The sequence below is a fragment of the Suncus etruscus genome, chromosome 1, assembly GCF_024139225.1.
Source record: "Suncus etruscus isolate mSunEtr1 chromosome 1, mSunEtr1.pri.cur, whole genome shotgun sequence".
Lineage (NCBI taxonomy): Eukaryota > Metazoa > Chordata > Mammalia > Eulipotyphla > Soricidae > Suncus > Suncus etruscus.
In genome coordinates this window covers 145,541,881-145,555,557 of record NC_064848.1, presented here as the reverse complement: position 1 = coordinate 145,555,557, position 13,677 = coordinate 145,541,881, and the positions used below count along the sequence as shown (strand labels likewise).

General features: G+C 33.8%; 1 non-coding gene across 1 annotated transcript; it reads right to left on the bottom strand.

The window, feature by feature from the left end:
- Positions 1–223: 223 nt before the first annotated feature.
- LOC125997005 (U6 spliceosomal RNA) lies at positions 224–330 on the bottom strand. The gene has a single exon (XR_007491619.1). It is a non-coding gene; the product is annotated as a U6 spliceosomal RNA (small nuclear RNA).
- Between the last annotated feature and the right edge of the window lie 13,347 nt (positions 331–13,677).

Here is a 13,677-nt window from a genome sequence, read left to right as displayed (position 1 = left end):
ACAGATAAAGCAATCAAAGTTACACCCAAATTTGGCCAAAGAGAATATGGAAAGCAGAAGTGTTTCTTCTTTCTCACTTTGCTCTACATCCTCCACATTATCCACCAAAAAGAATTGATGAGACTGACTGAAAAGTCTCAGAATCCATAAGCTAAAAGGTATACCTTTATTATTTTTACTTCTGCTTGCTTATTTTCTTTTTTTTTCTTTATTTGTTTTTTTTTTTAATATGGAACACTTCACGAATTTGCATGTCATCCTTGTGCAGGGGCCATGCTAATCTTCTCTGTATTGTTCCAATTTTAGTATATGTGCTGCCGAAGTGAGCACTATTTTCTTACCTCATTTTCAAACATTCTAACTTCTTTGAGAGAGAGAAAGAGAAAAGAGAGAGAGATGTTGAACTGGACTGGTTTGGGAGGGGATTATAGGGTGCAGGATCCTTAAAGTGTTACTTGACTCTGGCAAAAGCAAATATAGTATTTACGCACACTCACACACCATCATGTCTCCCTTGATACTTAAACCGCTTTATTTTTATCATAGTACATGCCCTAACATTTTATTTTCTTCCCTCTGAGAAGAGCATCTTCTGAAGAGCTCAGTCCTGAACTGGACCATGTTTCCCTTAGTAATGTTTATTGAGTGTTCCCTCAATAAAGAAGCATTTTTAAGTAAAAACATGGTCCAACTCAGATGGAGTTTGAGTCCATTTACCCAAATGTTTTCTTTTAGATCTAAATTCTGAAATGTTAACCTGTCAATTGATGAGTTGATTGGTACTGAAATATTTTGTACCTGACTTCAAAACAGTTCAAAAACATTTCTAGGCATTAATTTTTTTATATTTCTCAATAGTGTCTTCTGTTTTAAAGTATTTTTAACTCCAATCAACACCTAGAAAGCATGGCGATGTTTAATGTTAATGAATCAATCAATGTAGAAAAAGATTCATTTTTCCTTTTTTCTAACTTCTAACTTCACTAACTTTCATCCTAAATATGTTAATCAAGCAATCACTAACAACTACAAAGAACATGACTTAACATCAATTAAACACTAAGCAAATGAAACAGTTTATCCTATAAACCACCTGAAGAGACATAGATAACTTTAATCTCATTTATACTCATTTTTATACTAACAAACAGTTATAAATTGGGAAAGAGAGACTTGCACACAGCTTTTAAACTCATCTCAAATATTATTCCTCACACACCTGGGGTTTTATTCATTCCTTTATTATTCTTAATTGTAACTAGAGACTCCTAAAATTTTTTTACTAATTCATCTAAAGTAGGCATTTTTTTCTGTTACCTTTTCTACTTTCCTTCCATCTCACTCTAGCAGTATACATTGATTTTTCAGGAAAAATTTTAAATGCCTAGTGTCAAGCACCAAGCAGGGCCATCACATAGAGACTCTTAATGGAAAGAAATAAAATTAGGAAAGGCAAAGAAAAGTGATGTGGCAGCATGATTGATCATAGGCAAGTGAATACATGCTGCATCTCCTACTGCGGCTGTAGGCAAATGATAAGGCTCAGATGAACACAAGAATGAAACTGGCTTGTCTTCTCAGTAGTGTTTTGCTTTTAGACTGGACTTGTAGAAAAATTCAAATTAGGATTTTAACATGAAGTAGGACTTGGAGACAGATGCAATCTATACAGTGAAATCCTAGGAGACTACTTTTCTTTGCTTTTGTCTGACACCTGGCACAATCTATATAACTGGATGATGGTGATCGTTTAAGTTGACCTTTTCTCTACCCATTCTGGCTTTTCTCTGACATCTTTGTGTGCACATCCACATTTGCATTGGAATATGGATTTCTAGTAACAGTGAACAATATATACACTGCGAAAAATAAACTGTAAGGCAGATGTTTCAGTTAGAAAAACAAGAGCCAAATTTAATACAAAAAAGTGCCACACTTGGGCCATTGGAAATTTTAGATAGATAGACTCAGTTTTAAGTGGGAAAGTGCAGAATAAACAATGACTCTACATTCAGTGGAAATAAAAATGGTCAAACCTAAATACCCAAATCAAAGTTAACAAAATAGAATCAAGAGGCCGAAACTTTAACAAACTATACACAAAAAGTCCAGGAGGTTAAGGGTGGAGGTATGGGATGCCGCTAGGAAGTATGATGGAAGGAGGTCAACACTGGTGGTGGGACTGACCCTAATTCACTGTCACTATGTATCTGAAAAACAGATTTGTAATTCACATTGATCTCAATAAAAATAAAAATAAAAAACCACAATGGCTCTAGTTCAAGGTCTGTGCTAACTAGTTAGCAGAACTGTTAATGTAATCTTTACATTTAACCTTGACACCACTCCCAGAAGTGAATGTCACCTCTTCTTTATCATCCTTCTATGTGCCTCCTCCCTTTCATTCATTGATGCTCACTCTAAATTTATGTTACTCTTTTAAACTCACCTTTACTCCTGGATTCAAGTCTTACTAGAGCAACTTGAGTACAATATCAACACATGGCTAAGATCTCTACAAGATTTATTACTCACAGTGATATAAGTTAAAAAAGATAATCAGCTTGTATAATTTTAATAGTTTTATTTAGAAATTTTAAAGAGGGAGTGAGGCAGAGAGAGAGAGGAAAAAGCACATATAACTTGTTGTGAAGTAGGCAGCAGAGAATTGGCCCAGTTGACATATTTCAGTTACTTTGGCTATATTGAAACATTGCTCTGAGCTATACAGTTCCTTAAATACTATGTCATATTAGTATTCGCACACTTGTGGATAATTATGATTTTACTAAAAGCTATATTATCATAAATCCATACATATTCATTATACATGCACTATAATACAGTTCAAGCAAGAACACTAGTCTCAATTTCTGACCTGGTAATGACTAATGGAAAATGAAAATTTATTTCTATTCCTCTTCAAGATTACTCAATAGAAGATCCTGCAAAAAATTGCTTACAAAAACATCGATCAAATTAATTTTGGAAATGTTAAGTACAGTAATCACTTCTTGAAACATATTTGATGGTCACATTGACATCTCAAAAGCTCTGGGAAAACCCTCCATAAAATAAACTTTAACAAAACATTTCCCAAACATTGCAAGTATCAAAGCACCCACTACACTGAGAAAACCTGTTTAACTCAATTGTGCTTCACTAATTTTCTATGTTGGAGGACTGGGCCTCTTTAAAGAAAATGCTAGAAAGAGCTGAAGAGCACAATTAAAAGTCACTTAGCAAATGGGAAGTTGCTGCCCTGTAAAACCATGGAAAGTGTCAAGTTGGTGCCATATATAAACCATTGTTCCATTTTCCATGGCGTGCCATTCCTGAAATAAGTCAGTGTCTCCTCTCACATGAAAGGATGAAGTCACACATTGGTCATTAAAGAGTGAATTTGAGAGAAAAATGGAGTCACTGGCAGTGTCAGACAGAACCTTCAGAGAAAGATAACTCTGCCTTCCACTGAGACAAATGACATTTGCAACTTTTACATCCTAGAAAGACTTCAATGCATGTGGAATAATCATACACTTTAGTAGAATTTGCAAATGGGCAATATTTAAACTTGGCTGACAGAGATTACAAGTTCTTCCCACTCATATTTTCCATCTTCTGTATGTTTACCTATGAAGGGTAATGTTGGTAATCATGAATAATCATGAATTATCTTGAGACTAAGATATATATATATCTTGGGACTAAGAAACTGGACTAGGAACAAAATAGTTTCAGTTAAGTAGTACATATTTAATCATGTCCCAGCATTTCTGTTAAGTTGTTACTGGAATCACTATTAAAAATTATTTCCCACATCATTATCTGAAATGCAACTAAGAAGTAATGCCATGTAATTAGTCCATTGGTTGCTTGATTCAACACCAGAATAACATGGGTTATGAAAGGAAAATAAGGTTTAAAGTACATTTAGAAGCTAATTTCATTTATATTTTATATAAAATATTCCATTCTCATTACTAATGCATAATCCAAATTTAAGGGTTAATATATATACACAAGAATGTATATTCAAATAGATATTCAAATAGATATACAAATGTATATTTAAATAGATATTCAAATAGATATACTAGTACTGTTCCTTTCTTTTATGGAATTTACCAGAATTTTGGTGTTGGTTAGGTAAAAACCTACCTCTATTATCTGTTATATGTCTCTTAGACTGTATCTTAAAATAATTCCCTCATATTGGTTCTAGATAAAATAGTATATAGAAAATATGTTGAAATGAATTATAATATTGTTACATGATTGTATGTGATATGAAGCTCATTTGTTGTAATACTATAAACATAACACAATAGAGAAATCATATAAAATGCATTATACTGCTATTGTTTATACTTTGATTTCAAAGTCATTTGCTATTTTTCAAATTCATTTAATGAAACTTTCACATCAGTGCCATGAATATAAGAAAAGATATTATGTCACTGAAGTCCCACAGCAGAATTATAAAAGCAAGATTCATAAATTCATAAATGGTGCCAGAAACAAAAGCACAAAATTCTGTTTAACAAATGGCCTGAATTGTTTAGTGAACTGCATTATTTAAACCATATTGTCAGATAAAATAATATTTCATAGTAGATAGTGCCAGTGCAAACTTCAAATGTCTAAAACTGGAAATATGTATAAAAACCAAACTCAAAGAGATATGTCTTCTTATTTTGACAAAAATTTTAAACACAAGCATGAAATTACCTATAAAATGTTGCTATGATGAAGCAAAGTTTCTAAATTATCAGTAATATGAATCAACTTTGTATCAGCAGTGCTAATTAAAAAGTATCATTGTGTGCTCCAAGATAATATTTGAATAATTATTGTCATTTTAAGAGGCAGAGAATGTTAACCCCAACATATAAAATGTACAGGAAGTTAATTACTAAAAATATTGTGGATATTTTTTAAAATTTTGTGATAATTTAGCTAACTATATACTTTTTAGAATGCATAAGTTGTGATTTATCATTTTAAGTATGAATTTTCATGTGTAATTTAAAATTGTATTAGTAACTTTACTTTTTTCATAAAGAAAATCCCTTAATTATGAAAACTTCAAGTTCTGCACAACATAAACTCACTCCTAATCCTCTCCTTTCTTGAGAATTTTAATTCAATTGAGCAAGTTTACCCATTGTAAGATTCACATAGTGAATCAGTTACTTGCACGCTTAGATCTAAGTTCAAATTATATACTTACATGGAAAATAACTCTTACTATGTAGAAAACTAATAGAAATTCATGCTTCTTTATTTTAGAGATTTTATATTTTATTCATTGAGAGTATCTCTTAGCATGAATTTAGACATCAGATTTTGAAGAAGATGTTTAAAAATGAAATGCACGTAATTATGATCTATTGGTCTATAACCCTGCTTCATGAAGAATGACATCTAGCACTTACTAATAATAAAATTCTTAATCAAGATAACCTATTTTTACCTCTTGGTAATATTTTCTTGTGGCCTGTTGCCTTGGCATTGTCAATGGATTTATATAAAGGTTAAGAACACTACAAATGATCCCAGGCCTACTCTATTAAGAACAGTAATCCTGCATATGAATTAAAAAAAAAAACCATCTGGAATATATTGTCCTCCCATTCTAGCAACCACTACACATAAAAATAAGTAAAAGAAGTGTCCGTGAAGTATTGTGAAATGAGTGTGAAATTTGAGATATGAAAAATTTTAAAGATCCTGATAATTCATAGTCTTAGCGGTGACTCATATAAAAATACAATCACTTACTTCCCTTATTATACCCAACATCTCCATCATAATAAAAGGACTCAAGAAGATTAAGGAAAGGGGATACAAAGTAAACAAAACACACAACAGTTCTTTGTGGATAATGTGGCAAGTGGAGCAAAATATACTAAAGTAAGCATAACATTCTTAACGTTTTCAACCTGTCATCCTTTCTCCTTGCTACAAATTATTAAAAATATTCCAGCATGTGGCATAGCACACTCTGGTGGTGGGCAAGTGTAGCAGCACTGCATGAATATAACAATAACTGGATTCTATTGTCAAAAGATAAATAAATCCCTAAAAATCAATTAATTGATAAATAGGCTAACAAGCCCTATCTCAAGAGTAAATCTTAATGAGCTACTATAATATACTATACTCAGTAATCCGTTAAAACAGATGATGACTTTGTGAGGGCAACATTGTGGTAACCTTTCATTTTTATGTTGATTCAAAATTAAAATGACTATAATTAAAATCATGCTCTATCGACTTTTAGTGATCTGTTCACTGTCAAAATTAAGCATAACTGGCAAAAAAATTAACCTGGCATGTTAAGTAGCACAAAGGGAAAACTACTGGTGCCTTAATGGAACCTTCACTAGCCATGCTAAAGAAGAATCTATGAAAAGTGATGGATGAAGTACATTTCAAACAGATGCCTTTACAATTTTACTTCATATATGGTATTTGGGGTCTGCTCTGAATTTCTCAGATGATGTGAGTGTTATTATCCCCCTGCAAGTACTCATCCTTGATTTGGCAGTAAAATCAGGTTAGTGTTGGCAGTGGACTTGAACCTCTCTGATAGTGTTGACTCTAAGTCCCATGATTCAGAAAAGTAAAGGTCAAAGGGTACCATTTCGAAAGTTCCAATGAGTTTCTTGCTTTTCCCTAAATATCCAAAAGTGACTGAGAGCCTAGAAGTATCTTACCTGCTTCAAAATATGCATTTGATGCTGCAGAGCTTATCAGTCATTCCAAGCACAATTATGAATTTTGGGCCCAAGATTCATCACTAATTCAGACTTCCTTCCTCCAGCTGCTACATATCCCCAACACACATACTGTCTCTTCTTTGTTCCCTTCTCCCAGAGAGCTGGAACAGTCACATAACAAGACACATCAAGAAGAATAAAGGTTCCTCCAAAAGACTTTAGGTCTCCAGTTACAGTAAAGACTATACAAAAACACATCCCAATTGTGACAATGATCACTATTGCACTGGACTAACTTATGTCACAACACATAACTATTGATATGCCTTGGCCTTCTTATTCCATTCCCAGCAGAACAAGAGACAACTCTTATAGCTCTCTGTCATTTTCATTATTTTCTGTCTTAGGAAGACTAGGGAAAAATTGAAACCTTGAAGCATGGTGATATAGAATCTATTTCTCCTGGATATTTCTCTCTGAAGAAGGTGTGTTTCATTTTACTCCTCATTTTTAATTGATTTTTTTCAAGTCAAAAGATCTACACACTTATAATATGATAATTCTGAACATTAATATTAATGCCTAGTCTAAATTCTTAAATCTTTTTTAAACATAGGTTTTTATTATCTAAAAGAAAGCTTAGTAAAATTCTCGAGCCCTAACAATTTAAATTATTCCACTAGATACTTTAGAAATATTATTGTTGTTGTTGTTGTTTGTTTTTTTGGGTCACACCCGGCAGTGCTCAGGAATTACTCCTGGCTTTACGTTCAGCAATAGCTCCTGGCAGCTCGGGGGACCATATGGGATGCTGGAATTCGAACCACCATCCTTCTGCATGCAAGGCAAATGCCCTACCTCTGTGCTATCTCACCAACCCCTGGAAATAATATTTTTACTAGTTTAATATACATTTACCTATTAGAAACCTAATATACTAGAGGAAAGCTTACATAAGCTTCTGATTTTAAAGGCTTCATGAATCAGAAATTGTTCACAAGAATATGACATTTGAACTATGAGGAAGTCCAAGATGCTATGATGGTGTCTTGTCATGAAGGATTTTCCTTCTTTGGGGTTTCATGTATATTGTTCCTTTTTCCTGAAAGGCATTTGGCTACTCTGAAAACTAAGCACATTTATGTCTTAGATTAAAGCACACTTTTTCAGAATATTTTTATCTCTTAATTTCAGTTTGAATCCACCTACTGAACTCTTTCTTTTGCTGGGCTTAAAATAGCAAGTATAAAAATATTATTACAAATTTATTATTATTTACTATAACTTATTATTGGATCAATCTTTATAAATCCCTTTTACCATGACTGTGTAACTATATGTTTCATTGTTATATGCATAAAATATATGGAAGGGGAAGAGAATATTTGGAATATCTTAGAACATTTGAAATATCTTCAAGGATTTCTGGACATCAGCAAGCAGGCATAGAAGTCAAGGATGGAATGGTATTTAAGAAAGAAGAAAACAAGTAGAGCCTCACATTCATGAGAGCAAGCAGAGCACATTCAGGAATTAATGGGTTAATAGATCTTAAAGTTTTGAACTCCAAAGAGAGTAGATGGTAAAATTGGAAACCAAGAAGATACCAGATAACTAAGTGGCATTGAGCCAAGAAATTTAAACATTACCCCTGTTTGTTTGGCAGCCACTCAAGACTTAAGTAAGAAAGTGTTGTGATATAACGTTAAGAAATGTGGCTCTAGAAATAGTGAGAAAAAGAATAAATTTGTTGTTGGGAACTTGACCAGAACATTATTAAGAAATTTTAAATCCTGGTAGAGCCTGAAAATATAGAGGAAAGTATATATCTTAATAATATTAGGGGAAAAATGGTCTGACTCTACAACTAAACATGAAAAAAATTTTCAAAAATTAATGTTGCTGCTGAATCTTCCCAGGTAGATTGTTCTGGGCTGAAAACCCTGAGGGAAAAAAAAAACTTCCTCAAAGTGGGGCAGGAAAGATTCCCTTTTCTGCCTAAAGGTATAACAGACTCCAGCCATATGACACCCTCCAATACAGAAATGGCCCAGCTCCACAACAACCTGACCTCATCTAACTGCCACGTTAACAAATCATTCCAACTCTATAGCCCCTGTACTATATAGCTGCATATACAATACCTCAAAATTTTAGCACTGTAATCCCAATAGGATCACAGTAAATCTCTGGGAAGTTATCTACAAAACCACTAAGTTCACTAACTGAATAAATTTAGATTCAACTCGTCCCAACCAGTCTAGTAAATCCTCAGACAATGACTTAGTAAAACCAGTGAGAGATATAATAGTGATCATACGTTGATATTTTATTGCCCTAAGCTTTGATAATTTTGTCTTTGTGTTGTAGCTTATGAAGTAAATTTATGCCTACAAAAGATAAGGCTGTGATGATAGTGGAAAAGAAATTGGTGAAGAAAGGGTACACTGGTGGTGGCATTGGTGTTGAGATATTTAATGCCTGAAAGAATATTGTAAACAATTGGTGAATCACGGTGTTAAAAAAAGTTAAGAAAAAAAGAACACCAGAGAAGCAGAATTAAGTTATTTATAATTGTATGGATATGGTTGGTACAGAAAGGGAGTGGTCATGAAGTAGAATTCCATGGTTCTATTGATGGGTGCTGTACTCTTTATTAGAGGTTATCACAGCAAAATATGCCTTGAATGGCTAAAATAATGTGTTGTCGCAGTGCTGGAGAAATAGTTCAGTGGGTAGAGGATTTGCCTTGGATGTAGCCATCTGTATTCAGTCTTCCACACCCTATATGGACCCTGATCTCCAATAGGAGTAACCCTTAAGTGAAGGGCCAGGAGTAAGTCCAGACTAGCGTTGGACCAAAATGAAAGAAAAAGAAAAAATTTACAGTGCTGCTTTCCTAACAGGGTGGCTAAAAAAATGTGTTCCATGTTTCTCCCTAATTTTGAACTGTTTTATAGTAATCTTTATCCTTATATGGATTATAGACACATTATCATCACTACTTTCACATTCACATATTCTCCCCACGTATCCATAATTGTTTAATCCCCTTTTGACAGTGGTACTAATCATATTGAATTATGTTCTTTTATAATGGCACCATCTTTAATAAATAAATGTACATTTCAACAACCCTATTTCCAACTAGGTTGATATTCTGAGATGTTGGAAGCCAGAAATTCAAAATATAATTGGGGCTGGAAAGCACAATAACACCCATAAAAACTATTGGGCACAATTTATCTGTAAAGTGGCTTTCAGAGAAGTTACATATTCTTTAGAGAAATTTGAAAAAGTGCTGCACACACTGAAAATTGCTGGGTACTAGATGTATTACTTTTGATAAAGCATTAATCCTTTAATTAATCCATTAATTCTTACTAAACACTAAAACAAAGTAATAGGCTTTGGTAGATTTCTTAAAACTACTTTTAGGCTATCACAATCTCTCATTGTCAATCATAACGATTTTATAATGGTTTTATGAGAAAGAATTTTATTCAACTCTGGGGCTGAAGTCATAGCACAGCGATAGGGCATTTGCCTTGCACGCAGCTGACCCAGGACAGACCTCAGTTCGATCCCTGGCATTCCATATGGTCCCCCAAGCCAGGAGTGATTTCTGAGCACATAGCCAAAAGTAACCCCTGAGCGTCACCGGGTGTTGCCCAAAAAAACAAAAAAATCCAACAAGTCAGATTGTGGCAATCATTATCTAATTTGTCATCAAACCATCAGCCTGGGCCAGTGCTTTAAGACCTTGAGGTGGTTTATTGTCCCTCCCAAGTTTCATTTAGTTTCTATGACCTTCATCTCAGAGCCTGTGATGTGACTGGATACAGAGGTGTCTCGGGGTAAATGAGAAATCCTATGCTTCTGCCCCCACCTGATATACCTCTCCCAGTGTTCCTGCATATCTGTTTTTAATGAAATCCTGTCTTACATTTTTTATTGGCTTCAAAGTTTCTATCATCTTAGTACTGAATCTGTAAATACTGACATATTTCTAAATCTCATTCCCCACCTGAGAAAAGAGATAAAAGCTTAGTCTTTCTTTTGATCTGTCTAGCACAATGCTAAAGTCAGAGCCATCAAACTGATGATATTTTACTTTAGTTTCTTTGAGGCTTTGTTGTTCATACATGATTGTTCCAAATAGAATTATAACAAAGCTCTTTTTCTTCCTTGAACTTCCTCCAAGCATAATGCCCTCATGCCTAATTTCTTCCTCATAATATAATAATAAATATATGCATAACACTTTATATAAATTCTATATTGGTTAGTTTTTTAATCCCATGAGGTACTTACAGCCCCTGTGAACCATCATCCAGTGGCTAGAAGGGTTTACCAGAAATCTCCAATATGCAATGGTGATGTGCTTTTTAATTATTGTTTATTTAACTAATAAAATCAGATAATATGCTTCATTCAATGAAACTGAAATAGAAAACAGAAGGTTCTCTTGCATCATTTAAAATTCTTTGTTTTCCTTCCCAAGATAATGATGCAATTCAACCAGATTGTCTCAACAATCATTATAAATAATCTCTATACCAGAATTCCCACCTTGCTCATCAAAAAATAGGGACAACATTTTTGGGACATATTATCTACTCCCTGACTCAGAGCCAATGAAGCTATATGAAATTTTAAGTGTACCATTCTTAAAATTAAGTGGCTGCCAAAATAGAGAGGACCTATATTGTGAATCACTGAAGAGAATAATTATAAAGGGTTTGGGTTGGCTGCATTCTGCAGAGGTAATAGCATTATGGAAGGAGAAAAGTAAGAAAGTGAAGTTATAAAAATAAAAATCAATTTTATAGAAAATTATAGGACACTGTATTTCCTGGGTGGCCTCATAAATTGAATAGGTCTCTTTGGACAAAGAGATGACTAGGTAAACAACTGAAAAAATTCCTAGGAATACGTTTTTATTTCTAGAGGTCATTATGTTTATTTTGCCTTCCAACCAAAAGTCAATGAAATCATCAAGTCCATTGATTTAGTTGAAGCAATATGTCAATACACAAAAAGGGGGGGAGGAAAAAAACAATAAAATTTGCAGGGAAGAGCTATTTTAAACAGGCCAATATTTGCTGAAATTGAACTCCCTTTCTCTCACCAAGGAGGTACTCCTCTCAGGCTAATTTTAACTCTGGCTCTCACAGCTCCCTACACCTGAAATGACATGACATTCAGGTTAACTATGTAAGTTATTCTACCTTTGTGTAGGTGTCTAAGAAGCTTTTGTATAACCTATTAGAAAAATCAGACTTTTCTTTGACTGTGCATATCAGATTTAGACACTTCAAAACTCTTACAAGACTCTTTGCCAGATACATTGTCCCCAGTGAATTTTTCTGGCCCTTTTATTCTGGCTTAATAACTCTGAAATATCATTCAACTACTGCTCCTCTTTTGAGATATCTCAAAAGACAAACCAAATTAGCAAATGAGGAGATGCTTTTATTAATGTGACACTTTTATTTATTACTCATTCCAGTCTGTAGTATAAACATATCCTCACTTCAATAGTGAGTTTAAAGTTAATATACAATCATTCTGGGTGTGTAACTCAATAGTAGAGTACCTGCCTTTAAAGAGAACCTGGGTTAGATTCCCAGGCAACACATATATAAACACACACACACAAACACACACATACACACGCTATTGATTCTTAAAATTACTGTAGAGTTTAGAGAAATGTTTGGTCCTTTTATCATTTAAATGTGCTTATCTTTAAAGGAATGGTCTACTGAGGTCGTTTGGAAAGATAAAAACCCAGAGATTAAAATTGCATCACATTTTTATTATGACATAAGTAGTTTATAATATAGAATCTCAGGAGTATATTCCTATGAAGTACACCTTAATACTTCTTTATGTATATAGGATTAACCACACCTATCACCAATGTTCTAGTACCATCCCACCACCAGAAATACCAGAGGTATATTTTGGAAGCTAAAAATGCTTCCCAGAGAAATTCCTTACATTCCCCTATGCATGGACAAATGAATTGTAGATGATCCCAGCAGTGATTCCAGCAAAGCATCAATCCATGATCTAATGAAAATGGGCAAGAGACTTGCACTTTGTTTTGTCTTGGATAAATTAAATATATTTGAAATGAATCCAAAAAATAACAGCTGAGAAGCACCATAGTAGAATTTAACTTTTATTTCTAAGTAAAAAAAAAAGATGTAAAGGGTTGAAATATTGAGCAATATACAGCAAAATCGAGATTATTGACCAATAGATAAAAAAGACAAAAGATTCTAGACAATGCAAACATAAGTATAAGCAGTTCCAGAAGAAATGCTACCAAAGGCTTTGCCAGAAATTGCCTGGCTTCCTGAGTCTTCCTTTCTATCTGTAAACATAGAAGTGCCTACATGCTGGCCACATTCTGGTCCAGAGCAGAAAACATGTCATAGAATCCTTAGAAGGGTCACAATATATCTTAATAAAATCCTGTTTTTTTTACTGTGTATTTTCTTATTAAATTTGCTATCCAGGTATTGTGTCATCACTGATTGCTTTTATCTGACCTTCTGAGCCAATTTTTAGATTCTTGTATTTTACTTTTTTCCCCTATATGTATTTCCCAAACTCTAGCATTCTTTCCTTTTGGTGAAAAATTGAGACAACACCAGTTGTCAACACTATCTAGATTTCAGTTGTACTATTTTTCATCTCAAGAACTGTCATACACTCCTATCGTCAAACGTCCAGTCACCATCCACCAACAATCCATCAGTCCCTCCATGACTTCTTTAGACTTTAGCAGCTGTTTGAATCTCCCTCTTGGCATATTCATCAGGCCCTACTCACTGTAACCCTGGTCCTTGCAGTGAGGAGCACAAAACAAAGCACTGAAAGATCACAGAGGGATTATTTATTACTGTAGATATATGCTTCTGTGCTAGATAAGATCTAA